The sequence below is a fragment of the Schistocerca gregaria genome, chromosome 7 (genome assembly GCF_023897955.1).
Source record: "Schistocerca gregaria isolate iqSchGreg1 chromosome 7, iqSchGreg1.2, whole genome shotgun sequence".
NCBI classification, from domain to species: domain Eukaryota; kingdom Metazoa; phylum Arthropoda; class Insecta; order Orthoptera; family Acrididae; genus Schistocerca; species Schistocerca gregaria.
The window spans coordinates 357,072,439-357,099,016 of NC_064926.1; positions in this window are offsets into that span (position 1 = coordinate 357,072,439).

The window sequence follows — 26,578 nt, forward strand, 5'->3', positions numbered from 1 at the left end:
CACTCCGCGGAATTCACGGACTTTGAACGTGGTCAGTTGATTTGGTGTCACTTGTGGCATATGTCTGTACGTGAGATTTCCACATTCTTAACATACCTTGGTCCACTATTTCCGATATAATAGTGAAATGGAAACGTGAAGGGACACGTACTGCAGAAAAGCTTACGAGCCGACCTCATCTGTTGACTGACAGAGGCCACAGACATTTGAAAGGCCATCACACAGGAATTCCAAACCGCGTCAGGATTCATTGCAAGTACTATGAGAGTTAGGAGTGAGGTGAGAAAACTTGGATTCAATGGTCGAGCGGCTGCACATAAGCCACAAATCACGCCTCGCTTGGTTTATGGAGCGTAAACATGGGTCGATTGAACAGTGGAAAAACGTTGTGTGGAGTGACGAATCACGGTACGCAATGTGGCGATCCGATGCCTGCAAGAGTGGGAACTGTCGTCAAGGCTAAGGGTGGGCCAAGACCTTACTTAATCCCAGCATTACCGATGGAGGGCCCCACGAACTTTTAACTCATTTTCAGCCAGGTGTACGGATACTTTTGATCACATAGTGTATGTGTAGTGACTCGTGATGAGATATTCTTCTTCTTCAATTTTAGGGAGTGAGTGTTGCCCGTTTGTGAAACAAATGAGATTTAATAAAACTGTTGTCTCCATCTCTTCATTAACCGTCCTACATCTCACCTTTCCTTAAAATGTAATGCTTTCCATGCTAGGTGCTCAGGTGGTACCCTTTTTGTAGTGGTTAAACCACCTTTTTCTTTGGCTGTGCCTATTCTCTTCTGTCACAGTTGTTCTCACGCCTTGTTGTCTTGTGTTGCTCTCTGCCTCTTAATGTCAGTCAAGAAGTGACCCCAAAACCCCGTCTGCATTAGTTCGTTGTTCCTCTCGTTGTCGAAAAACTCAGTTTTCGATAATCCATTAGGTCAGGTTTAGCTACCACGATGTGCGTTCCTAGTGTTCCATCTTTTGACATAGTTCTGTCAAGATACCTCCTTATGCAACAATTTATAGCGTAAAGTAAAGTTTTGACATCATTAGTCAAGTTGGCTCCCCCCATGAACCATGGACCTTGCCGTTGGTGGGGAGGCTTGCGTGCCTCAGCGATACAGATGGCCGTACCGTAGGTGCAACCACAACGGAGGGGTATCTGTTGAGAGGCCAGACAAACGTGTGGTTCCTGAAGAGGGGCAGCAGCCTTTTCAGTAGTTGCAGGGGCAACAGTCTGGATGATTGACTCATCTGGCTTTGTAACATTAACCAAAACGGCCTTGCTGTGCTGGTACTGCGAACGGCTGAAAGCAAGGGGAAACTGCAGCCGTAATTTTTCCCGAGGATATGCAGCTTTACTGTATGATTAAATGATGATGGCATCCTCTTGGGTAAAATATTCCGGAGGTAAAATTGTCCCCCATTCGGATCTCCGGGCGGGGACTACTCAGGAGGATGTCGTTATCAGGAGAAAGAAAACTGGCGTTCTACGGATCGGAGCGTGGAATGTCAGATCTCTTAATCGGGCAGGTAGGTTAGAAAATTTAAAAAGGGAAATGGATAGGTTAAAGTTGGATATAGTGGGAATTAGTGAAGTTCGGTGGCAGGAGGAACAAGACTTCTGGTCAGGTGACTACAGGGTTAAAAACACAAAATCAAATAGGGGTAATGCAGGAGTAGGTTTAATAATGAATAGGAAAATAGGAATGCCGGTAAGCTACTACAAACAGCATGGTGAACGCATTATTGTGGCCAACATAGATACGAAGCCCACACCTACTACAGTAGTACAAGTTTATATGCCAACTAGCTCTGCAGATGATGAAGAAATTGAAGAAATGTACGATGAAATAAAAGAAATTATTCAGATAGTGAAGGGAGACGAAAATTTAATAGTAATAGGTGACTGGAATTCGAGTGTAGGAAAAGGGAGAGAAGGAAACATAGTAGGTGAATATGGATTGGGGCTAAGAAATGAAAGAGGAAACCGCCTAGTAGAATTTTGCACAGAGCACAACTTAATCATAGCTAACACTTGGTTTAAGAATCATGAAAGAAGGTTGTATACGTGGAAGAACCCTGGAGATACTAAAAGGTATCAGATAGATTATATAATGGTAAGACAGAGATTTAGGAACCAGGTTTTAAGTTGTAAGACATTTCCAGGGGCAGATGTGGACTCTGACCACAATCTATTGGTTATGACCTGTAGATTAAAACTGAAGAAACTGCAAAAATGTGGGAAATTAAAGAGATGGGACCTGGATAAACTGAAAGAACCAGAGGTTGTACAGAGTTTCAGGGAGAGCATAAGGGAACAATTGACAGGAATAGGGGAAAAAATACAGTAGAAGAAGAATGGGTAGCTCTGAGGGATGTAGTAGTGAAGGCAGCAGAGGATAAAGTAGGTACAAAGACGAGGGCTGCTAGAAATCCTTGGGTAACAGAAGAAATATTGAATTTAATTGATGAAAGGAGAAAATATAAAAATGCAGTAAATGAAGCAGGCAAAAAGGAATACAAACGTCTCAAAAATGAGATCGACAGGAAGTGCAAAATGGCTAAACAGGGATGGCTAGAGGACAAATGTAAGGATGTAGAAGCTTATCTCACTAGGGGTAAGATAGATACTGCCAACAGGAAAATTAAAGAGACCTTTGGAGAGAAGAGAACCACGTGTATGAATATCAAGAGCTCAGATGGCAGCCCAGTTCTAAGCAAAGAAGGGAAGGCAGAAAGGTGGAAGGAGTATATAGAAGGTTTATACAAGGGCGATGTACTTGAGGACAATATTATGGAAATGGAAGAGGACGTAGATGAAGATGAAATGGGAGATACGATACTGCGTGAAGAGTTTGACAGAGCACTGAAAGACCTGAGTCGAAACAAGGCCCCCGGAGTAGACAACATTCCATTAGAACTACTGACGGCTTTGGGACAACCAGTCCTGACAAAACTCTACCAGCTGGTGAGCAAGATGTATGAGACAGGCGAAATACCCTCAGACTTCAAGAAGAATATAATAATACCAATCCCAAAGAAAGCAGGTGCTGACAGATGTGAAAATTACCGAACTATCAGTTTAATAAGCCACGGCTGTAAAATACTAATGCGAATTCTTTACAGACGAATGGAAAAACTGGTAGATGCAGACCTCGGGGAGGATCAGTTTGGATTCCGTCGAAATGTTGGAACACGTGAGGCAATACTGACCTTACGACTTATCTTAGAAGAAAGATTAAGAAAAGGCAAACCTACGTTTCTAGCATTTGTAGACTTAGAGAAAGCTTTTGACAATGTTGACTGGAATACTCTTTTTCAAATTCTAAAGGTATCAGGGGTAAAATACAGGGAGCGAAAGGCTATTTATAATTTGTACAGAAACCAGATGGCAGTCATAAGAGTCGAGGGGCATGAAAGGGAAGCAGTGGTTGGGAAAGGAGTGAGACAGGGTTGTAGCCTCTCCCCGATGTTATTCAATCTGTATGTTGAGCAAGCAGTAAAGGAAACAAAAGAAAAATTCGGAGTAGGTATTAAAATTCACGGAGAAGTAGTAAAAACTTTGAGGTTCGCCGATGACATCGTAATTCTGTCAGAGACGGCAAAGGACTTGTAAGAGCAGTTGAACGGAATGGACAGTGTCTTGAAAAGAGGATATAAGATGAAAATCAACAAAAGCAAAACGACGATAATGGAATGTAGACAAATTAAATCGGGTGATGCTGAGGGAATTAGATTAGGAAATGAGACACTTAAAGTAGTAAAGGAGTTTTGCTATTTAGGAAGTAAAATAACTGATGATGGTCGAAGTAGAGAGGATATAAAATGTAGACTGGCAATGGCAAGGAAAGTGTTGCTGAAGAAGAGAAATTTGTTAACATCGAATATAGATTTATGTATCAGGAAGTCGTTTCTGAAAGTATTTGTTTGGAGTGTAGCCATGTATGGAAGTGAAACATGGACGATAACTAGTTTGGACAAGAAGAGAATAGAAGCTTTCGAAATGTGGTGCTACAGAAGAATACTGAAGATAAGGTGGATAGAGCACGTAACTAATGAGGATGTATTGAATAGGATTGGGGAGAAGAGGAGTTTGTGGCACAACTTGACTAGAAGAAGGGATCGGTTGGTAGGACATGTTTTGAGGCATCAAGGGATCACAAATTTAGCATTGGAGGGCAGCGTGGAGGGTAAAAATCGTAGAGGGAGACCGAGAGATGAGTACACTAAGCAGATTCAGAAGGATGTAGGTTGCAGTAGGTACTGGGAGATGAAGCAGCTTGCACAGGATAGAGTAGCATGGAGAGCTGCATCAAACCAGTCTCAGGACTGAAGACAACAACAACAACAGTCAAGTTGGGACTATGTTTATACATAAGTGGTTATAATGTTTTAACTCAGATTTACTTCACTGAAGATGCCCACCCATTGATCGAAATTATATCTACAATAAACATTATTTACAACTGATTACTGTACCCTTTATTACTAGAAATTAATACAGTCGCTGGCACATCTGTTTCCACTTCGAATCAGACCTGATAAATCCTAATTAATTCTGTATATTGTCATCAATCTCCTGCGATATTGAAATGAATTTATCAGTTCTATTATCTTATTGTTTATAACTATTTTTACTCTTCTTACATGGCTCTCTTCCATCGCCATTTCCTCCGTTTTATTTAAGGTATAAACAAACATATATTTACTGTCTGTTAGGAGAAACTGGTCGTACACAGATAAAATAGTGTTAACAAATTTGTCGCTCCCAAGAACCGTCTACTTGGAACTTTTAGAAATCCACTTTTGTAAACCTTTTCTAAGCTTTAGTTGCTTGCTTAGCATGTTTGCGAACTACCGTTCTTTGCTTTTTACTCTGTACTAGAGCTTCTAGTTTCGCCCTGTATAGTTCCTTGCTTTCCATTACAGCTTTCTTGAGTTCGTCATTCAGTAATTTCAATCGATTTGGCGTTCGTCTTTTTTGTGTCCAAGGCGTTTCACTAGACGTCTTCATTAAACTTTCCTTTAACTTATTCCAGTCCAGTTCTATTTCTCTTACCTTTGACATCGATTTCCAAATTAATTACAACCGCAAGTAATTATAAGTAATCCAGAAAGCATCACTAGAAACGAAATTCAACCTGCCCTTCTCACGCACGATATCCGGCGGAACATGGGTGAGGGAAATGACACATTCCATATCCATACATTTATAGAAGACAGTTGACACAGTGACGTACTACAGACTTTTACTGAAGGTCGGAGCATACTAAATGGTTTTCAGTTATTTTCGTGGACTGAAGACCTTTCAAGTAATAAAATCTATAACGTTGTCCTGGATGGCGAGTGTTCGACAGAATAGTATCGTCACCACAATGAAGCGAGACACGACCGCTCTTGTTCGTTATTACAAGGCGTATCAAAAGATAAGGTCAGTCTTTGAGGACATGACAGAGGACCTTATTTGCAACAAAGTGTGAATACCATTTTTACGGTTTCGTCACTCGCAAAAGGGAGAGTTCAAGAGAGGTTATGTTTTTACCGCATATGGAGCGTCACACATTTGCCAACCATTTCGTTAGCCTCTTTAGCTGCCATTTGTATACGGTCCTATAGCTAAGTACAGCGTTCAGTGATACTGCACGATATATTTGAAACGATCAGTTGCGAAGGTGAAGTCCGTGTGTAGACAGCAACAATGTTTACTGGCAAGAAATAACGAACTATGCAATTTGTTTACGGTTTCTGTAATGATAACACAGCCGCGGCTGAAATATAATACCGAGAGAAGTTTCCACAATGACGCCGTCCAGGAAGACGGGAATATCAAGCAATTCACCAGCACGTGGAGGCACAGGAATTTCACATCATACGCATCATGTTGGTCGACCAGGATATGCTCCATATCATTAGGAACAAATTCTTGATATTGTAGAAGCACGTAAATCTATCAGTACAAGGCCTCTTGGGCGAAATGTTAGACTCCCTCACTAATCTACGGGGTCAGGGATTTTCTCAGCCTCGTGATGGGTGGGTGTTGTGTGATGTCCTTAGGTTAGTTAGGTTTAAGTAGTTCTAAGTTCTAGGGGACTGATGACCACAGACGTTAAGTCCCATAGTGCTCAGAGCCATTTTTTCACTAATATATTTGGTGAGTACTTCATTAGCAAGGTCCTCATTATGCCATATGAACATTCTGCAAGACTTATAGCCACAAAACTATCTACATCGTCTAGCATACCTTCAGCGGGTATTACAGATAATTAATGACCTACCAGAGCTCGTGAACAACGTCTTATGGATTGACAAGTCAGGGTTCCCAAGAGGGTATTATGAGCAGACACGACACACACTTCTATGTTGACGAGAATCCACATTCTAAAAGGGGTTCAGTACTGAAGTGCTGAGTATCCTCGGTGGTACACTGTTTCGCCCTTTCGTACTGGAGGGAGGACGCAATGTGGGTTGCTGATTATCTGCATTTCTTAAAACAATACTGGATTATATGCCCCTACAGACAAGATAAAACCACGGTATCAATTACATGGTGCTCTACGACTACTAGAAACGCAGCCACAGGGACTGGAAGGGGCGATCACTTCCCTGGGCAGCACGGTTCCCCGATCTAACACCACTGGAATTCTTTATCTGGAGTTTTCTCAAAGACAAAATGTACAGTTAGGAGGTAAAATGCATCGAACAGCTTGTCGCAAAGACTCATTCGGTGGCATTGGCGATATGTCAGCAGGAAACTGGCAGTTTGCAGTGAGAGATCAGACTTCTTTCTTAATCTTCTATTCGTGCGAGAGAGGGACATTTCGTACATCTGCTCCAATACGACTAAGGCAAACCAGCGTCAACGACACACATTAATGTAATTATTAAAGGAATGAGGCGAATGCAGTAAAATGAATCATTTTAGATTTGCGTTAACTGGGACTGGCATTCAAAGGACAGATAAAATTCTTATTTTAGAGATACATACTCACGGGAACATCAAAATAGTGCACCAAGAGGGGGCCACAGGATCGAAATGAAATTGATTAGACATAATTGAAGGATGTAGGTTGCAGTAGGTACTGGGAGATGAAGAAGCTTGCACAGGATAGAGTAGCATGGAGAGCTGCATCAAACCAGTCTCAGGACTGAAGACCACAACAACAACAACAATGATAAAGAAGACAGATTCATTTCATCCTAAAAGCAAGACATGTAAACAAATACAGTGATTGCAAGTTGCCAAATACAGTGCAATATCAATAATGCGTTGGACTACCTTTTGCTGCAATATATGCCGTAACAGAGTCTGGCACAGCTTAGATATCTGGTTTTGTACACAGGCGGATTAGCCCACTGATCTTGAACAGGCACCACCAAACCATGTACCGAATCATATGTTGGAATCTATGTTTCAGCTGGTCTCAAATATCCTTTATAGGAGACGTGCCGTGGAGCAGGCTGGCCGTCGAAGAGTCGGAACACGACGTAGGAAGTCTTGAGCAACGGACGAGGATTCACTTCCTGGAAACGAGTCATTGCTAGGGAATGTAGGAAAGGTTCCACGTGGAGTCGAAGAATCCCATCAACATAATGCTGGCCTCTTAAGTTTACACATGGCACTATTAGAGAGAACCGGCTATCGTTGACTATGTCACCCCAGACCATCACGCGGGTTGCGCGGAAGGTGTGGCGCCCGTCAGTGTGGGTTGAAGTATACCGTTGAGCAGGCTGCCTCCACACTCGATTACCTTCGGTCTCCAAAACGAATCGAAATTCGTCAGTAAAAACCACGTTTTGCCAATATTTGGCGGTCCATGTGTTCCTGTCTTGGCACCACTATAGAGGGAGTCGCCGAAGCCTCGGTGTTAACGGCACCACACAACAAGGGCGCCTGTATTGTAAATTCGCAACCGCAAGACGTCTGGATATGGTCTGTGCAACAACTGCCACCCGTACATCTGCTAGCATGGTGAAGTGAGTCACTGTAGGAGCCCTGATCGTTTGCCGCAAGATGCTTCAAAAATGGTTCAACTGGCTCTGAGGGACTTCTACGGTCATCGGTCCCTTAGACTTAGAACCACCTAAACCTAACTAACCCAAGGACACCACACACTTCCATGCCCGAGACAGGATTCGAACCTGCGACCGCAGCAGTCGGGCGGTTCCGGTCTAGAAACGCTCGGCCACCGCAGCTTCGATCTTCTTGCTTCGTTGTCTTCCTCGTCGCTCCAGACCCGACACGACCCGCGCTGGTGATCGCGTCCACTGTTCCCAATGTCGTCTGACTGAATATTTCAAACGATCTACCTGGCGAGCCGTACGGAATTTCGACGAGCCTGTGGTTTTCTTGCCCTCTGAAACTGCCTTAAATGTGAGAAATTTCTTACACTTCGTCCAACTGAACCTACTAATGTCCTCCTCAAAGTCAGAATGTGATCACCACGTGTATGACTCGTCCACAATGCACTGTTTAAACGAGCTTCCATCAGCGACTGCAGCGCCACAACAGGGTCGGTGGCCCTGCACATTGGCACCACATCTACACTCCTGGAAATGGAAAAAAGAACACATTGACACCGGTGTGTCAGACCCACCATACTTGCTCCGGACACTGCGAGAGGGCTGTACAAGCAATGATCACACGCATGGCACAGCGGACACACCAGGAACCGCGGTGTTGGCCGTCGAATGGCGCTAGCTGCGCAGCATTTGTGCACCGCCGCCGTCAGTGTCAGCCAGTTTGCCGTGGTATACGGAGCTCCATCGCAGTCTTTAACACTGGTAGCATGCCGCGACAGCGTGGACGTGAACCGTATGTGCAGTTGACGGACTTTGAGCGAGGGCGTATAGTGGGCATGCGAGAGGCCGGGTGGACGTACCGCCGAATTGCTCAACACGTGGGGCGTGAGGTCTCCACAGTACATCGATGTTGTCGCCAGTGGTCAGCGGAAGGTGCACGTGCCCGTCGACCTGGGACCGGACCGCAGCGACGCACGGATGCACGCCAAGACCGTAGGATCCTACGCAGTGCCTTAGGGGACCGCACAGCCACTTCCCAGCAAATTAGGGACACTGTTGCTCCTGGGGTATCGGCGAGGACCATTCGCAACCGTCTTCCAACAGGACAATGCACGTCCGCATGTATCCCGTGCCACCCAACGTGCTGTAGAAGGTTTAAGTCAACTACCCTGGCCAGCAAGATCTCCGGATCTGTCCCCCAGTGAGCATGTTTGGGGCTGGATGAAGCATCGTTTCACGCGGTCTGCACGTCCAGCACGAACGCTGGTCCAACTGAGGCTCCAGGTGGAAATGGCATGGCAAGCCGCTCCACAGGACTACATCCAGCATCTCTACGATCGTCTCCATGGGAGAATAGCAGCCTGCATTGCTGCGAAAGGTGCATATACACTGTACTAGTGCCGACTTTGTGCATGCTCTGTTGCCCGTGTCTATGTGCCTGTGGTTCTGTCAGTGTGATCATGTGATGTATCTGACCCCAGGAATGTGTCAATAAAGTTTCCCCTTCCTGGGACAATGAATTCACGATGTTCTTATTTCAATTTCCATAGTGCAGATCACTTGCATATTGGGTATCATTGTACTTATTTGCAAAGTTCCGCGTTTGTACCTATCTTCCCTCCGTGTGCTCCATTTTCAACGTTTATGAGTGTTGGAAGTTCAAACAGATGACGAATGCAAATAAACTGAATGAACTTTTTTTGTTCCAAATGAAGCCTCCTGTCTCCTCAAGGACTGACGAACGCTGTATACACAAACAATCTGACCACATGGTGAGCAGCTATCTGCGACAGTTAGCTGTTGACGCTTTAGTATATGGAAAAGTGTTGGTGAGTGGTTGTAGAAAGATACTGGATGACTTGGACTGAATATCTGTTCAGTGTGATTGAATGACGGCCTGCTCCAAATGTAGAAATATGTAAGTTAAAGCTGATGAATATGAAAAAGAAAAACGCAATTTTCGAATACATATTAGTGGCGTGTTGCATGAGAGAGTCATGGCTGTTAAATATACAGACGTAATGTTGCAAAGCGACAAAATATCGAAAGAACACGGAAGGTCTGGTGTAGGGAAGGCGATTGTCAACTTCACTTTATTTGGAGAATTCTACTAAAGTGAGGTTAACTGAGCCGATGGGTGACCAATAGGTCACCACAGGGTCTGTAGCACAACCTCTTTGCCGGAGGGCGTGGTTCGCGCGGAGATTGGAGGCGCGAAGGCAGTGACAGTAATGCCGGGAAAGTGAAACAGTTGTCTCGCGGTGAGGTGGCCGAGTTGGAACCTGACTGTGAGGCGAGTAGTGTGGCAGCAGTTGATGGAAAGTACAAGTTCGGCAGTTAACAGGTTCAGGTCTGAGCGTAGCACCGATACCAGGAAGAGTCACTCGGGCGGGCTCCTGGATTGCGAACCATTACTACCCCTGTTGCGGCCGGCTGCAAATCTTTGTATTTATGGCGCGCGCACCGCAGGAAGGAGAGTGTTGCTTGCTTCAGCAACCGACCGGACCTGGAGACGGACGGCAGACCAGTGCTTTGGTAAAGTTATGTGTAGGCTCCAAGCTGTCCTTCCTGGATCTTGTGAGGTTATGGCTGGTGAGCTTCTGATCTGGTTTATTGGACTCGAGTGAACCTGTGCCAGTGCTGTGAATCTTTAGTTCGGTAGTTTTCTGGTTGTTTCTTCGAGGCTCACATCCCGTTCCGTATCAGACTTCTGACTATTGATCCCGCCGCTGTCTTTAGGCAGGAAAATTGTGTGAGTGTGCTCCAATCAAAGTACTGAATTTTTTTCTTCTTTAATACTTCAATTGCCAGCCGCTGTGGCCGAACGGTTCTAAGCGCTTCAGGTCCGAGCCGCGCTGCAGTTGCGGCCGCAGGTTCGAATCTTGCCTCGGGCATGAATGTATCTGATGTCCTTAGGTTAATTAGGTTTACATAGTTCCATGTCTAATGGACTGATGACCTCAGATGTTAAGTCCCTTAGTGCTTAGAGCCATTTTAACCATTTTGAATTCAATTTGAGTGTAGTTTTCCAAGTTCGGTGTCAGCTTCCTAGTTGGCTGATGTAGGCATCATATTTGTGATGGGACGCATTTATATATTAAGTAGGATCATTTCATGTGCCATGGCCTGTATGTACTATTATTGAAAGGCACAATTTCACTTCTTGTCTACTTGCGTGTTTTTATTATCAAGTTTGACTGCGTTTTTTTTGATTGTTCGTAATGGCCGGACACTATTTTAATCATGAAGTCTCTCTCTCATTTAGGACCCTATGTTACGTTTGTTACTACTACCTTATAAGTGGCTGTAATGTTATTCAAAAGGTTATATTCTATCTGCTGTTAGTCGGGGATTCGTTACCAATCCGCATGCATTCGCTTGGGATTTAGCGCTCCAATCCGCGTAGTGGTACTTGTTTACCGCCCACGTGGTGCGACTTTGGTACAATGTGTGGTTGACATTCGAACTTGCTGCTCGTTAAGTGGGTTTGGAACTGTGTTTAGATTTTGGCCGCCTTACGAGTTTCGTTCATTTGACTCCAATATCTCATTGAAAAATTGTTTACTTGTTTTTCTTGTTCCTGTAATTTTGATTTTCGTGCAGCGCCGTTCGGTCTGTGTTTGTGGCCTGGCACAATTCCTACACTAAATTTTCTATCTCAAAAAAATGTTCAAATGTTTGTGAATTCCTAAGGGACCAAACTGATTAGGTCATCGGTCTCTAGACTTACACACTACTTAAAATAACTTAAACTAACTTATGCTAAGAACAACACCCACACCCATGCCCGAGGAGGACTCGAAACTCAGTACGTAGGGACCGCGCAATCCGTGACATAGCGCCTCAAAGCGCGCTGCCACTCCGCGCGGCTTTTCTATCTCATTGTTAATTGCACTACAATGTGTGTTTGTTTCGATGGTACTTGAGTGAAATCTGTCTGCTTGATAGAGCACGTGCAGGGTCCGAAGGCGGAACCTAGTTCGTGATCGACCGAACCGTCAGTGTGGTGGAGGTGGTCCGCCACAACTTAATCTTTCCTAGCCCACTACGCCATGCCAAGATAGGGTTAGTGTAGCACGCCGATTTATTTATCTGAGTCTTAATCATTGCACACCTACTGTAGATCTATTTTTTTTAAATTCTAGCTCACGTAAATTCTAGAAGAGTTAACTGGCGAATTTGCCAATAGGCTATTTTCCTGCATATGTAAAAAACAAGGTTAGGGCTGTGTAAGTAGGCTGTTTAGTTTCTTTATTGGTAACGCCGCCGCCACGTAGCGCTCTGTATGAAAATCACTGGCTGTGCCGTGTGCAGTCTGTGGCTGGTTTGCATTGTTGTCTGCCATTGTAGTGTTGGGCAGCGGCAGCTGGATGCCAACAGCGCGTAGCGTTGCGTAGTTGAAGGTGAGCCGCCAGCAGTGTTGGACGTGAGAAGAGAGATGGCGGAGTTTTGAAATTTGTAAGAATTGATGTCATGAACTGATATATATATTATGACTATTAAGGTAAATACATTGTTCGTTCTGTATTAAAATCTTTCATTTGCTAATTGTGCCTATCAGTAGTTAGTGACTTTCGTAGTTTGAATCTTTTATTTAGCTGGCAGTAGTGGCGCTCGCTATATTGCAGTAGTTCGAGTAACGAAGATTTTTGGTGACGTAAGTGATTTGTGAAAGGTATAGGTTAATGTTAGTCAGGGCCATTCTTTTGTAGGGATGATTGAAAGTCAGATTGCGTTGCGCTAAAAATATTGTGTGTCAGTTTAAGCACAGTCGTGTATAATTTTTCAAAGGGGACGTTTCATATGTTGACCCTTAGCCGAGGATACCTCACTGGAATCTTCTGATTTTTTCTTGTTGTCTGTGTAATTAGTGTAGATTTTGTTTATTGCTAGTGTTTAATTGTAGAGAGAATCTGCTTTGTAGTTGTAGTCTTTCATTGTTGTACTGTAAAACAGTTGTGGCATGCATGTACATTTGCACCAAGCATTTCGCAGCTGCGCTTGCAATTAACTAGATATTATTTGCTATGTTAATGTGTTCTATTATGTTTGCTCTTCAAATTGTGCTTTTCTGTGTTATCATGTGAAAATATTGTGACAATAATGGCGTGTGAAAAAAGTAGTACTAGGCTCCAAAGTAAACTGAGAAATGACAGTGAAGACGAAAGCAGTGTGTTAGCGACACCATGTAATGAATTGACTAATGTTCAAAGTAGTAATTTGGTAACTATGCATAGGGAAATGGAGCGGGCGTCAAATAATGGTGTAGTCAGTGAAACAGGTAGTGAACAGGGAAGCATTATCGATCGATCGGTCGGTCGGCAACAGCTCGCCTCAGGAATCAGGAATGACAGGACACAATCTTGCAAATACTGCAGATTCAGGTTTTGGGTCCTCACCGTTTTCCAAAATAAGTCAAGACATATTTTCTGTTTTTCCAACTGCGAATATTGCCGGTTCAAATGCATTGCCGAATAGCACTAAGGAACATGTTTCACACACCAGTGCATTGTTATTACAATTAATGCAACAAATGGGACAAAAGCTTCAAAACTTAGACACAATGGAACAAAAGCTTCAAAAGTTAGACACCACGCTTGAACAAACACGTGAAGATTTAACTAATGAGTTACATAACATTGAATCGAAATGTCAAAAAGTCTGTAATGAGGTAAAAACACAAATTTGTGAGCATTTTCAACCTATTTTTTCGCGGCATGAAAATGCATTACAGAATCACGAAGCAGCCATAAAAGAATTGCAAACTATTGTTCACGAAAATCATGAGACCTTGCAAGCTAAATTTGACTCAGTTGCATCTACCAATTCGGTTACGCAACTTGCAAAAACTCAGGAAAACTTGAAGGACACAGTAGATACGATTTCAACACAAATGGACAATCTGAAACTTGGTTCAGAAAAACACACAGAGGAAATAATTTCACTATCTTATAAAGCAGTCGAACTTTCAGATCAGTTCACTAACTTATCTACAAAGGTAGATGATCTGAATGACACAAAACCTGTAGCCTTCACTGACACTGAAGAGTGTGAACAAATTAGAAAATTCAAACAGAATCAAAATCAAATCAACACACAGTACAAAAGAGAAATGCGGGAAGTACAAGATCAGTTGGCTCAAGTAATACAAGAATTACATATTTCAGAGGACACTCGCTCCCCAACACAGGAAGACGAACTTAGAAATACGGAAAAGCCACAAAATAAAAACACAGGGCATTTCGGAAATCATGAAATAAATTGGCAAGGTGCACCGAATTTTGAGATGGAACCGTCGACACGACATAACAATGACCGATATGCTAGTCGCAGACACGATGATTTTGACTGTAAGCTGTTCATTACCGCTCGTAATTCAAAACATTTAAGAATTCTGGCAAAGACATTCATCCACAAGCATGGCGCCATCAATTCTCTCATTGTTGTCCTCCCAACTGGTCATTAGAGCACAGATTAGAATTTATGTGTGGCTACTTGGAGAATAAACCAGCTGTAAGAATGCGATCGGTCATTCACGACTGCCACAGTGAAAGAGAATTTTACCATGCCTTCCTCTCAGCATATTGGTCTCAAGCTACACAAGACCAAGTAAAACATAGCACCATTATGATGAAACATTTCGAACAATCTGAATTTTCCAGTCTTGTGAAATATTTCAAAGACATGTTACATAAGAATCAGTATCTTTCAAACCCATACAGCCCGTCAGAACTCATCCGCATTTGCTTAATCAAATTGCCTGAACATTTACGGCATATTATTTTGGCAGGCCGTTGCAAAGACGACATTGAAGCTTTTCAGGGACTCTTACAAGAATTAGAAATTGACACTGACAATCGCGGAACGCGAAAACAGGAACACAACAATTACAGGTCACATCCGTCGCAATTCCGCGAAGAAAGAAATAATAACTGGACACGACAAGGCTATTCTCACAATACATATTGTGACCAAAACAGACACCACCCGTATGACAACCGTTGGCAGAGTAGTAATAATTACAGGGAAAGATCACCTCGTCGCGGTAGTGACTATCACAGAGACAATCAGAGAAACAGACAATATGGGAACCAAAATAATTACTATCAAGGGAGACAGAATAACTTAAGACGCAACGGTCCAGCGCGCAGTTACGATTCAGAGAGAAATTCTCCACCACGTGACCGACAAGAAAGAAACTATGGAATCTACCGACATGACGACAGACGATATGATCGTAACGACAGACCTGAATTGCAGCAAAACTGGCGGGATTAAAACAGAGCAGGGCCCTCTCGACAAGGTGAATTTGTAGAAGTTAGGTCTCCAAATCCTAATAACGGCGCGCGCCAACAAAGAGACAGACAATGACTCACACTGCAGGCAGCTGCGTGCGCCGGATGGATCGATGAAAAATAACATAGACGCTAACCTTAAGAAAAATTTTAGCATTCCTCACCGACTTATACAACATGATAATTGCGTTGAAGTTGAAACCTTGCGTACTAGAATGAGTAAAGGATTGCACCACATTTCACATGTAAAACCGTTTCTTGAGAGATAATCTGCTTTTTAACTTAGCCTCTGCCATAATATTTTTCGCTTCACGTTACTAGTACTGTTTTGTCACACTCAGAAACCGTTAACAAGCAACAATGTTTAAAATTAACTACCCAGTCTAGAACCTAGGGAACATATTTAGACAGTTATTACGAATGCATTGTTATAGTGAACAGACGACACAGTGTTGTATTTGTACATTCTTGCTTGTTAGTTGCACGATTACGTAACGAACATAAGGCACACATACATAGAACATATACTGCTAATGAGATTTTAATGCAACATTTTGGTTTACTTGAAAAGACTTTCTTTATTTGAAGTACTTTCTGTGGGATTAAAGATGAGTTAGCATTTGGTTTCTTTGATAGCTACACGATTATATCACGACGCTACTAATGTGTGACACAATTTACATTGTGCTTTTGCGGTGTATCTGTTTTATATCTGCACAGTTTTTCTGAATTCTTGTGGAAAGGAAAACATGTTTTAGTTGTAACTTTGTGGTATAGTTACAATGAGACAGCCTTTTCTGAAGCACAACAATATGTTACAGTACAGTGCTTACTTCATCACGGCAATAAGCGTAGTAACTACGATATCTATAAGCAAAGCATTTCACTTTTGTTTATCATGAGGTAAGTACATTGACTTCAAAGAACTTATCTTTCGGAGGACGATAACTACGACACTTCCACAGAGATTATCTTACAACAAGACGCACAGTTTAGCGCAATAGTACACGTATTTGAATGACTAACTTTGTACTTAAAACATTTATTTTTAAAGATATTTGAAGTACAATGATACAAAGGTTATCAGTGATACATTTCATTCCATGGCTGTAATCTGTAACACTTGAGGATATAATTACATTAATCCTAAGGGGGTACACGCTTACTTTGTGTACCATGTGTGTGGCAAGCACAAGGAGCCCTAGCTAATATGGTATTTGCTTATACAACTTTACACATTGGTACCATATTTCTCTAACACAGAATTACACAGCTATGTGATCATTTAACTGAGAGACACAAATATTTATTTTACTACGTCAGTGACAGATGTTTACGTAATTACACAGTTTGATAACTTCAGACTTATGTAATTGTATTTTGTCTGTACTTTTTGAAATGTTCATATTTTTTCAGAACCATTGTGATACTATGAGAGGTTTGAATGATGTATTTGGTATGAGATCATGATTTTTAAAGTAAGTTTCAGGTAGATGACACTTTTGACATGAGCAGAGAATTTTTTTTAGGTTCTGAAATTATTGGAGGAAGCAACGACGATTTTGAGATTAGGCTGTGGTTTTATGATGTTATGATGACGATGTGTATTACGCTGTTGCGGTATGTTTATGATCAATAAGCTGATGCTATATGAGTTATCTGATTATGCTATGTATCTGTTATGATGAAATATTGAAGACGTTTTGGGTTGGACTGCAGTACCAAATGTTACCCTGAAAACAAACCCTGTCCTTTCCTTTTGTGTAATCCCACTATGTGTTTGTGTACACATGTGTATTTATTTTCTTCCTATCTCTGTGTACTGTTTCATAGATTTTTTTCTCTTCTAATGCTAAGCTACCTTCACTATGATGAGGAATACCCTCAAATATAATTTGCATTAATAATATGTTATTTACTTCATAAAAATGTTTAGCCATTATTTGGTCTGTTTTGTTTTAATGCACATGTGTGAAGCTGATGTTTCAAAGGTTATTCTGACCTTTATGGGTGTACTTATGCCATAATTATTGTAACACTGATGTGCATGTTTATTTCTATTCTTTTGTAAAGCCTGTACTACTGCAAATGTTATCTGTACTATTATGTTCTTCAATGATATATTTTGTACCTTTGTTATTGTATTCTTATGATATAAAATTGTGATTGACACCAGTTCATCGAATTAAATAACTTGTAAATTACATTTCACTGCACACGTTTCTGTTGGTCATAGTATATGGACAATATGTGAGAAGTAGGAACTGATAGTGTTTGCACGTGTGTTAATAATTCAGCAAGGGACTGGATAACAGCATTGCTGGTTCTAAGGACATTTCAAACAAATTTTTTGTTAGTGGACAAATGGTGGTTTATGGACTTGCTATATTCTCTTCAAGACTCTTCGATGGCGATTGTGCACATGCACAGTCGCAACAGATGGCTGCTGGCCATCTCTACAAGTACTACAGTGGGTCTGCATCTTTGATGGCCCACTAATACCATTATTTCTACAAGGACTGCAGTGGGTCTGCACCTCTGGTGGCCGACCAATACCGTAATCTCTACCAAGACTACAGTGGGCCTGCTCCGTGATGGCCTACCTACCAATATTCTTCAAAACTTCGACTGACTCTGCTGTGGGTTTGCTCTGTTGTGGCCCATTACCTGTCAGCATGTCAAGAGTCAGCTTTGTCTTTCCGTTGGAAAGACAACACTACCTCTTCAAGACTGCATGGAAATCCACTACTTCTGTGTGCATTTTCTTTTACTGCTCAGACATTGAGCAAAATCACTGCTATTTTACTGTGATGAACGATCAGGACTGTCGGTATGGACTGTGAGAAAATTTTGCTTTTGACCAACATTGTAGCGATACGTGTGTGCATTTAATTTATTTGTTATTGTAATTACGAAAAATTTTATCAAATCATTATTGGCCAGTGCCCAAAACAATTTGTAAAATTTTTTATGGGAGCATGGGGGCTATGTAAGGAGGCTGTTTAGGTTTCTTTTTTTGGTAACGCCGCCGCCATGTAGCGCTCTGTATGAAAATCACTGGCTGTGCCGTATGCAGTCTGTGGCTGGTTTGCATTGTTGTCTGCCATTGTAGTGTTGGGCAGCGGCAGCTGGATGCTAACAGCGCGTAGCATTGCGCAGTGGGAGGTGAGCCGCCAGCAGTGGTGCACGCGGGGAGAGAGATGGCGGAGTTTTGAAATTTGTAAGAATTGATGTCATGAACTAATGTATATATTATGAGTATTAAGGTAAATACATTGTTTTTTCTCTATTAAAATCTTTCTTTTGCTAACTGTGCCTACAGTAGTTAGTGACTTCCTTAGTTTGAATCTTTTATTTAGCTGGCAGTAGTGGCGCTCGCTGTATTGCAGTAGTTCGAGTAACGAAGATTTTTGGTGACGTAAGTGATTTGTGAAAGGTATGGGTTAATGTTAGTCAGGCCATTCTTTTGTAGGGATGATTGAAAGTCAGATTGCGTTGCGCTAAAAATATTGTGTGTCAGTTTAAGCACAGTCATGTATAATTTTTCAAAGGGGACATTTCAGCTGTTGTTAATCTGATTGATTATAACATTTCGATTCCATTTACGGTCAATATTCTCACAAAATATATCTTACTTTTATGTAATTAAAGGTTAACAAGCATTAAATATCAAGATCTGGTCATGTGCTCAAAAAGACTCTGTTATTGGTTGCTGTTCTGGTGACGTCACACAGTAGGAATAAGACGAAGCTATACGGGTGTTATAGGAATGGTGGCCAACGATACGAGGTTTCTATGTAATTTTCCTGCAAACAGTTTGGCTATTTAGTGATAGAAAACGCAATTACAATTATTTTAGGTACCAATACAAAGGAACTTTCCGAATGTTGATAGTGGAAACCTAACGAACGTCAATGCGTTTGTGCCCCACTCATTTAGAGCAGTAATATGTGCAACGACGGACATGTTCTCTGCAACATCATTAAATTCGCTCAAAAGTAAGGACCTGTAGAACTGAAGAGCCAAAGAAATTGGTAGAACTGACTAACATCATGTAGGGCCCCCATGAGCACACAGTGGTGACACAAAACGACGTGGTATGGTCTCGACTAACGTCTGAAGTAGTGCTAGAGGGGATTGACACGATTAATCCTGCACGGTTGTAAATAAATCCTTAAGAGTATGAGAGAGTGTAGATCTCTTTTGAACGGCACCTTGCAATGTATCCCAGATATAATCAATAATGTTCCTGCCTGGGTACTTTGATGAACAGTGAAAAAGTTTAAACCCAGAAGAGTGATCCTGGAGCGTAGCGATTCTGGACGTGTGGGATATCGCTTGCTGGAATTGCTCAATGGACTTGAATGGATGCAGGTGATCAAACAGTGTGCTTGCGTACATATCACTTGTCAGAGTCGTACCTAGACGTATTAGGGGTGCCATATCACTGGAACTACACACGCCCACACCATTATATAGCCTCCATGAGCTGACATTCAAAGTCCATAGGTTCATTACGTTCAGCAGTCCAATGTCGGTGGTGACCGGACCAGGCGAGGCGTGAAGCTTTGTGTCGTGCAGTCATCACGGGTACACGAATGGACCTTCGGCTCCGAAAGTCCATATCCATGATTCGTTGAATGGTTCGCACGCTGACACTTGTTGATGGCGCAGCATTGAAATCTGCAACAGTTTGAGTGAGGATTGCACTACTGTCACGTTGACCCATTCTCTTCCGTCATTTGTGGTCCTGTTCTTGCAGGATCTTTTTCAGGTCGCAGCGATGTCGGAGATCGATTGTTTTACAGGATTCCTGATAGTCACGTTACATTCGTGGCATGGTCGTAAGGGATGATCCCCAGTCCATTGCTACCTCGGAGATGCTATGAGCTATCGCTCGTGCGCCGACTATAACACCACGTTCACGCTCTCTTAGATGTTGATAACCAGCCATTGTATCAGCAGTAACCAATCTAAGAACCGCGCCAGACACTTGTCTTATAAAGGCATTGTCGACCGCAGCCCCGTATTCTGCCTGTTTACATATGTCTGTATTTGAATACGTATGTATATACCAGAACCTTTCGGATTTCAGTGTCAGTCAAGAACTACGACCCAAAGCACAATAAAATTATACATCGCATAGTGATGATTTGCATAGAAGGCACTCACCGCATATACTAATTTGGCTGAGGTGCTCAGTAGCGAATCGGATAGTGCTCTGACTGCGGAGAATGAAATCACATGTTTGAATCCTTGTAGGTTCATGAATTTATGAAAGTTTCACAAGAAGTACAAAATTAGAGTAACCGAGAACAGATTGTATCAGTTCTCAAACGATTCAAATGGCTTTGAGCACTATGGGACTTAAAATCTGACGTCATCAGTTCCCTAGAACTTAGAACTACTTAAACCTAACCAACCTAAGGACATCGTACACATCCATGCCCGAGGCAGGATTCGAACCAGCGACCGTAGCGGTCGCGCGGTTCCAGACTGAAGCGCCTAGAACCACTCGGCCACAAAGGCCTGCCCTGAGTTGTTTAGAGGGCAGGATGTATTATATATAGTTTCATCTTAATCTTAGTCTGAGAAATGTACAAAACAGGATAAATGCGATTACTTTGCTAACAGATAGTTCATTTTTTTTAAAGCACTGTTAGTTGTGAAGGTGAATATATCACCATATTCCCACTGTACAACGAGGCGTATGACGATGATGTTTTCCGTACTGAGGGATATAAAGCATGAACAACATGCAGGTAACACAAACGCAAGGTCCGTGATGTTTGTGAGTGTAAACTAACGCCAGTGTCTTAAGCACACTTATTTCATCTTGATGTAAGTTAATGGAGCTTCAAAAGTTTGAACTATAAGGATCCGAGCTGGACAATATGAAGGTACAAACACTGTTTCTAATAAATTAAAAAGTGTGAGGTCACATTAACTACAAAATATCTTTTCGAATTCGACGTGTATGTGAACAACAATAGAAAATATAACCGCAAGTAAATAGCAATGATCCGTGTGATTACGTTTTGTAATTCTGATTCGTTTTCATGATGACTGTCGAGTCATTTTACAAATAAGTTCAAATATTCTTTCTGGTTGGATTGGAATCAGCAATCTATGGATATAATCTTATTAAAATCGAGGGTGTGTGGGGAGACGGGTGGAATAATTGTTAATGTTCCTCTTATTTATTTAATGCTGTTGTTTGCCGTTCTCTACACTGGCTCTCTAACTAAAATTTTGGCAACCAGAAACTGATTATTAGAAAGTGAATCCTGAAATTAGAATTCCTAGTGCCCACTTTATCTGAGAAATACATTTATAGCTACAGCTTATAGCTCTGAGGAATTAGGAGATTGTCTGGGATTCATAATCAAAAACCATTCTGTCTAAAATGTTCACTATATTCTGAAAGTCACCGACCAAAAAGAATCCAAACAATACAACTACCAGAGCAGTTCAGGGTCTAATGCGCTGCTGCAACTATAACTGTTCAGACTAGATGTTTAAGTGAATGCTCGCCATAATTTGATGATAATGTTCACCTTACGCCACGCTAATAATGGTAGAATGTCTGTCCTGCGGCGGCACGTGAAAATACGACATACGCAAACTAAAGGTAGATCATTAACGTCATCCCAAAATTAACACTTCACTCGAAAACGATTTCATGGTTACGCGTATCCAGAGTAACTTATTACTGCATCCGAGGCTGCTTATATCACCGATACCGACACCGACGCGACGCGAATCCCGGCACAGGTGGTGCGCTAATCAGCGTCTGGAGAGAACTGGGGCTTTTCTTTTCTCGCGCAGCGTTCTTACATATAAAGCCGCGGTGCGGACGGCTAAGGAACGCCTGATCAAATCTGCTCTTCCGACTAGCCGCTTGGCTAGTAATGCACCGCTTTAAGTTATCGAATAAATCATTGGTTCCTTTGCTGATGGCCGATAAAGCTTTCAATTTAATTGTGCAATCAGCACACAAGTAAGTAATCATAGTAAAAATCTGACGTGGCTAAGTCAAACATTTTAGGCGAGGGAATTAATTTAATTACACTACACGCAGCAGACGAGCTCTGAACTTGCCCTTTGGAGATACGCTATAGCTATAGTTTTATAGTTATTGTGTTGAAACTTCTCACATGTTTATGATTATAGCGGATCTCCCTTCTACTTAAATTTAAACATCCTAGCTTTATTTATTCGCCTACTTTATCTATATTGCTTCCTTAATTTTTAAGATAAAAACCAGAAAATCATGAATTTCAACTAAATTTTAATTTGTGAGATCCAGAATACCGTATCTACTAAATTGTTATGCAAAAGGAATCTAAATATAAATTTATAAGTTTCTAGCTCTTTTCTGTTGCGCCAATTATTTTTACAGAAAAACACCCAAATTTCGTAAATGGTTAAAGTTATTGAACTGATATCCAACACATATTGATTTGGTATTACTTCTGACATGCTAGAAACGTTTCAGGTTATTTACTTCATTTTAAAATATTGCTCAATATTTCTGACGTCAGAGCTGGTTACAGCGCATTGGCTGGCACACAATGGAAAGACTGATGTGAATTTTATAAGGCGTGAGTAGGCTGCTTCCCTACAGGTGTACCACTCTAACAACTGAACTACCAAATAATTTATGTGAAGATGGGTTAAACGACAATTTTTACTAAGAGATTAGTTACGTTGAACAGTGCTTTCCTCCCTTGTGACAGTGGGAAACCACATTTCGGAGGTAAATTAATGTTAACTTCACAGTGCAACACATTTTCACTTATGTTATTGAAGTTGTGCGTCAACGTGGTGGCAATATGTCAATGTAGTGCTACCACATTATACACATCTTCTATTTTTCTTGAACACTGAAAAAAAAATTGCAGGCGTTTTCTTATATATACAGTATGGAACTACACACCATTTTTAACCCATTATCTGAAACGTAAGTTCCAGAATAAGACAGCATATAAATTAACATCACGACAGTGAGGGTAGCGAGTAGAGTGACGTCACAGGTATCACATGACTTGAATGGAGCGTTTTAGCGTGCTTTCAAAATTATTGAATTTCATTTACATTTATATAAAAGAATACTAAAATTCAAGAGGAAAAAAGCATGTTAGGAACATAAAATGACTAGTTATTGAAGAGAATTTCCTGAAAACAGTCAAATATTCTATAGCCTTATTTGCACTGTTGGTTTCTGAAATGGCCAAACACTAGGAAATTTAGGGACCGTTAATACAATGAATGACCTCGCTGACTATTTGTACCATTCAGGACGCGATATTTAACATCAGCTTTGTCTTGTTATTTCTTTTGCTATTAAACAGTCGGGTACAGTTTGTGATTGCAAATTATTCTGTTTCTTAGTAGCGAGCCCCGGTCGAGGTGTTTACCAATAGATTTTTAATAAATCTAACTTAGTGTGTTCTGTTCAAATACGTAGGAAGTTCACAAAAGGAATTATGTTCAGTCTCCGTTTTGCCCTGTCCTTCTTACCGCAGACAGGCTGACGCGGTTATTGCGTACCACCCATCTGTAAAGGAGACCGAATGCAGAACACACGCGCAAGCCGTTCGCAAGTACTACTCGGATGTCTGGGATTTCGATAAGGTCGCATTACAGGAAGACGTCGTAGTTTTGCTACCAGTGGATTCGAAGAACATGCGAGTTTTACGGACACGCTCCGTGCACTGAAATGGGGATTCCAAGAAGGAAGACAACATTCTTTTCGCGAAACACTAATGAGAAAATTTGTAGCACCGGCATTTGACTGACAGCAACGTTCATCTCTCTTAAAGACCAAGAAGACAAGAATAGAAAACTCATCCAAAGTGAATAAGGTACAGCGGATGGTCAGATATTTACGAAAGAAATGTTGTCCAACAGCCGTATTTTTGCAGGTATTGTTTTATTAAGACAATCAGTTTCGGCATCTCATTTGATGCCATCTTTAGGCCGCTATGAACACCAAGTATATAGACTCGGACAGATGGATACAAGCGTAGCCGGCTGCTGTGGCCGAGTGGCTCTAGGCGCTTCAGTCCGGAACAGCGCTGTTGCTACGATCGCAGGTTCGAATCCTGCATCGAGCATGGATGTGTGTGATGTTCTTAGGTCAGTTAGATTGAAGTAGTTCTAAGTTCTAGGGGACTGATGACCTCTGATGTTAAGTCCCATAGTGTTGAGAGCCAGTTGTACTATTTTTGCTACATGCGTAAATGCAGTCATCGAAAGCCGGATGTCGTGGATATTCTGTAGAGGTTGACAACCCAAGCAAGTGCCACAAAAAATTAATGGAATCCAGGTATTTATGGCTCTACTTATCCATGCATCGATCTATCTGATCTGTATACAGAAACTGTTTATATATATTAACAACTTATGCAAATTTACAGCTGTTTGGTGGTTTTTCTTCGGCATATAGACAATCGATCATCCCTCGCTTCGTTTGCGAATGCAACAGGAAAGGGATTCACTAGTAGTGGTAAATGTACCCTCCGCCATGCACAGTATGGTGGCTGCGGAGTATGTATGTAGATTCCGACTTTTAAAATTTCGACTGTGTTTGTACTATGTTGACGTGTTTATTATCAATGTAAAACTGCCTGTGAACGAATAAAAGAATTTCTGGCTTGTATTCACTCTAAATGCTGTAAGACAATTCTGAAATTATTATGCAAATGGGATCATCTCAGCCTCTAACAGAACAGATAGGTGCCTATTGACGGACGCATGCATGTGTGTGAGAGAAATTGAATGGTTGTTTGTTTGTTTGTTTGTTTGTTTGTGTGTGTGTGTGTGTGTGTGTGTGTGTGTGTGTGTGTGTGTGTGTAGGAGTTTTAGTGGAACGAACTGGTCTGCTGAACTTCCTCTTCATCAGAATTTGTGCATCTCTTCGCCTCCATAAACTGAAAACAAACTGACTTTTCCACGTTTATGTACAGCAAACCGAATAAAAAAAGTGGCCGTGTTAAAACTACGACACGGATAAAGCACAAACGGCATACACGATGGGAACGGACGCCAAAAACAATACAAAAAGGAAACAAACACAAAAACGACAGGGAGTTGCCTGCGCGGCGCACGAAGCTGCCCCTCGCCGGTTGGCGGCGGGCGTGCTGCGCCCCCACACGACCAGCCCGGCCGTCACGTGAATTATTTACGGCCGCGGCCGCGTGAAACACGTGCCCGCTAATTGGCGACACAGCTGCCGACTGCAGCGCTAGCCGCGCTCGCCAAACCGTGTTTCGCGCACCGCAATCCCACAATAGGCTGCCGGTCTGCTGCGACTGGGCGAAAGCCGCAGCTAACGAAACTGTGAAAGGTGTAGGAGGTATCAGAGACGTTTCTAGATACAGACAATATCTGTCCACTGGATTAAAGTTCGGTTGATGACGTCAACGTCGTCTGTACCACTGGCTTCGGGACTGCCGCGTTGCTTCTCGAAACGAAAGCTGCAAGTCATGAATGGTGTCAGGAACGGGTGTCAGAGTTCAAATTATTATTTGCTTTATATGTCGCCAGTAGGCACTGTCTTAAATGTAATAAGACATTCATTATATTTTATATCTCACTACTAGCATTTTGTGAGAGGTCTTTCAAATGGCATCAAAAGTTTGTAAACAGTTATGCCCAGACACCTGAATAGCACCTTTTGCAGCGCGGACTGCTGCGAGACGTACAGGAAGAGTGCCAGCGATGTTATTGCAGGTACCGAGAGGGATGTGAAGCCATTCCGAGACTAGTGCCGTTGCCAGCTGTCATAGGTTTCACTACTGAGGAGCCGTGTGGCGCACACTCAAATGTAGGTGGTTCCACAGTTTCTCAGTTGAGTTTAAATGCTGGGAGTTTACTGGCCAGGTGTGTTCGTCAAACTCGGCCACGGTGCCCTTGTGACCACGCATCTATACTACGAATTGTGTGACAAGTTGCTTTGTCCTGCTGGTAGATGCCATAGTATAGAGGAAAATTAATTGGATATGGTCTCCAGGAACGCTTGTGACTTCTAGAATGACGAGACCATCGAGAAAATGCCACCAAAACATTCCCCATGCGATAAGTCTCCCATTTGGTGGTAAGGTCGTTTCTTCCGGATATTCCACGCCGTACACGCCAAGGCTATCTGTCCAACATAGCGTAAAACGTGATTCATCTGCAATGGCAACCAATCGCCACTCTGTGAACGTCCAGTTAAGGTATTGGCGCCGGCCGCGGTGGTCGAGCGGTTCTAAG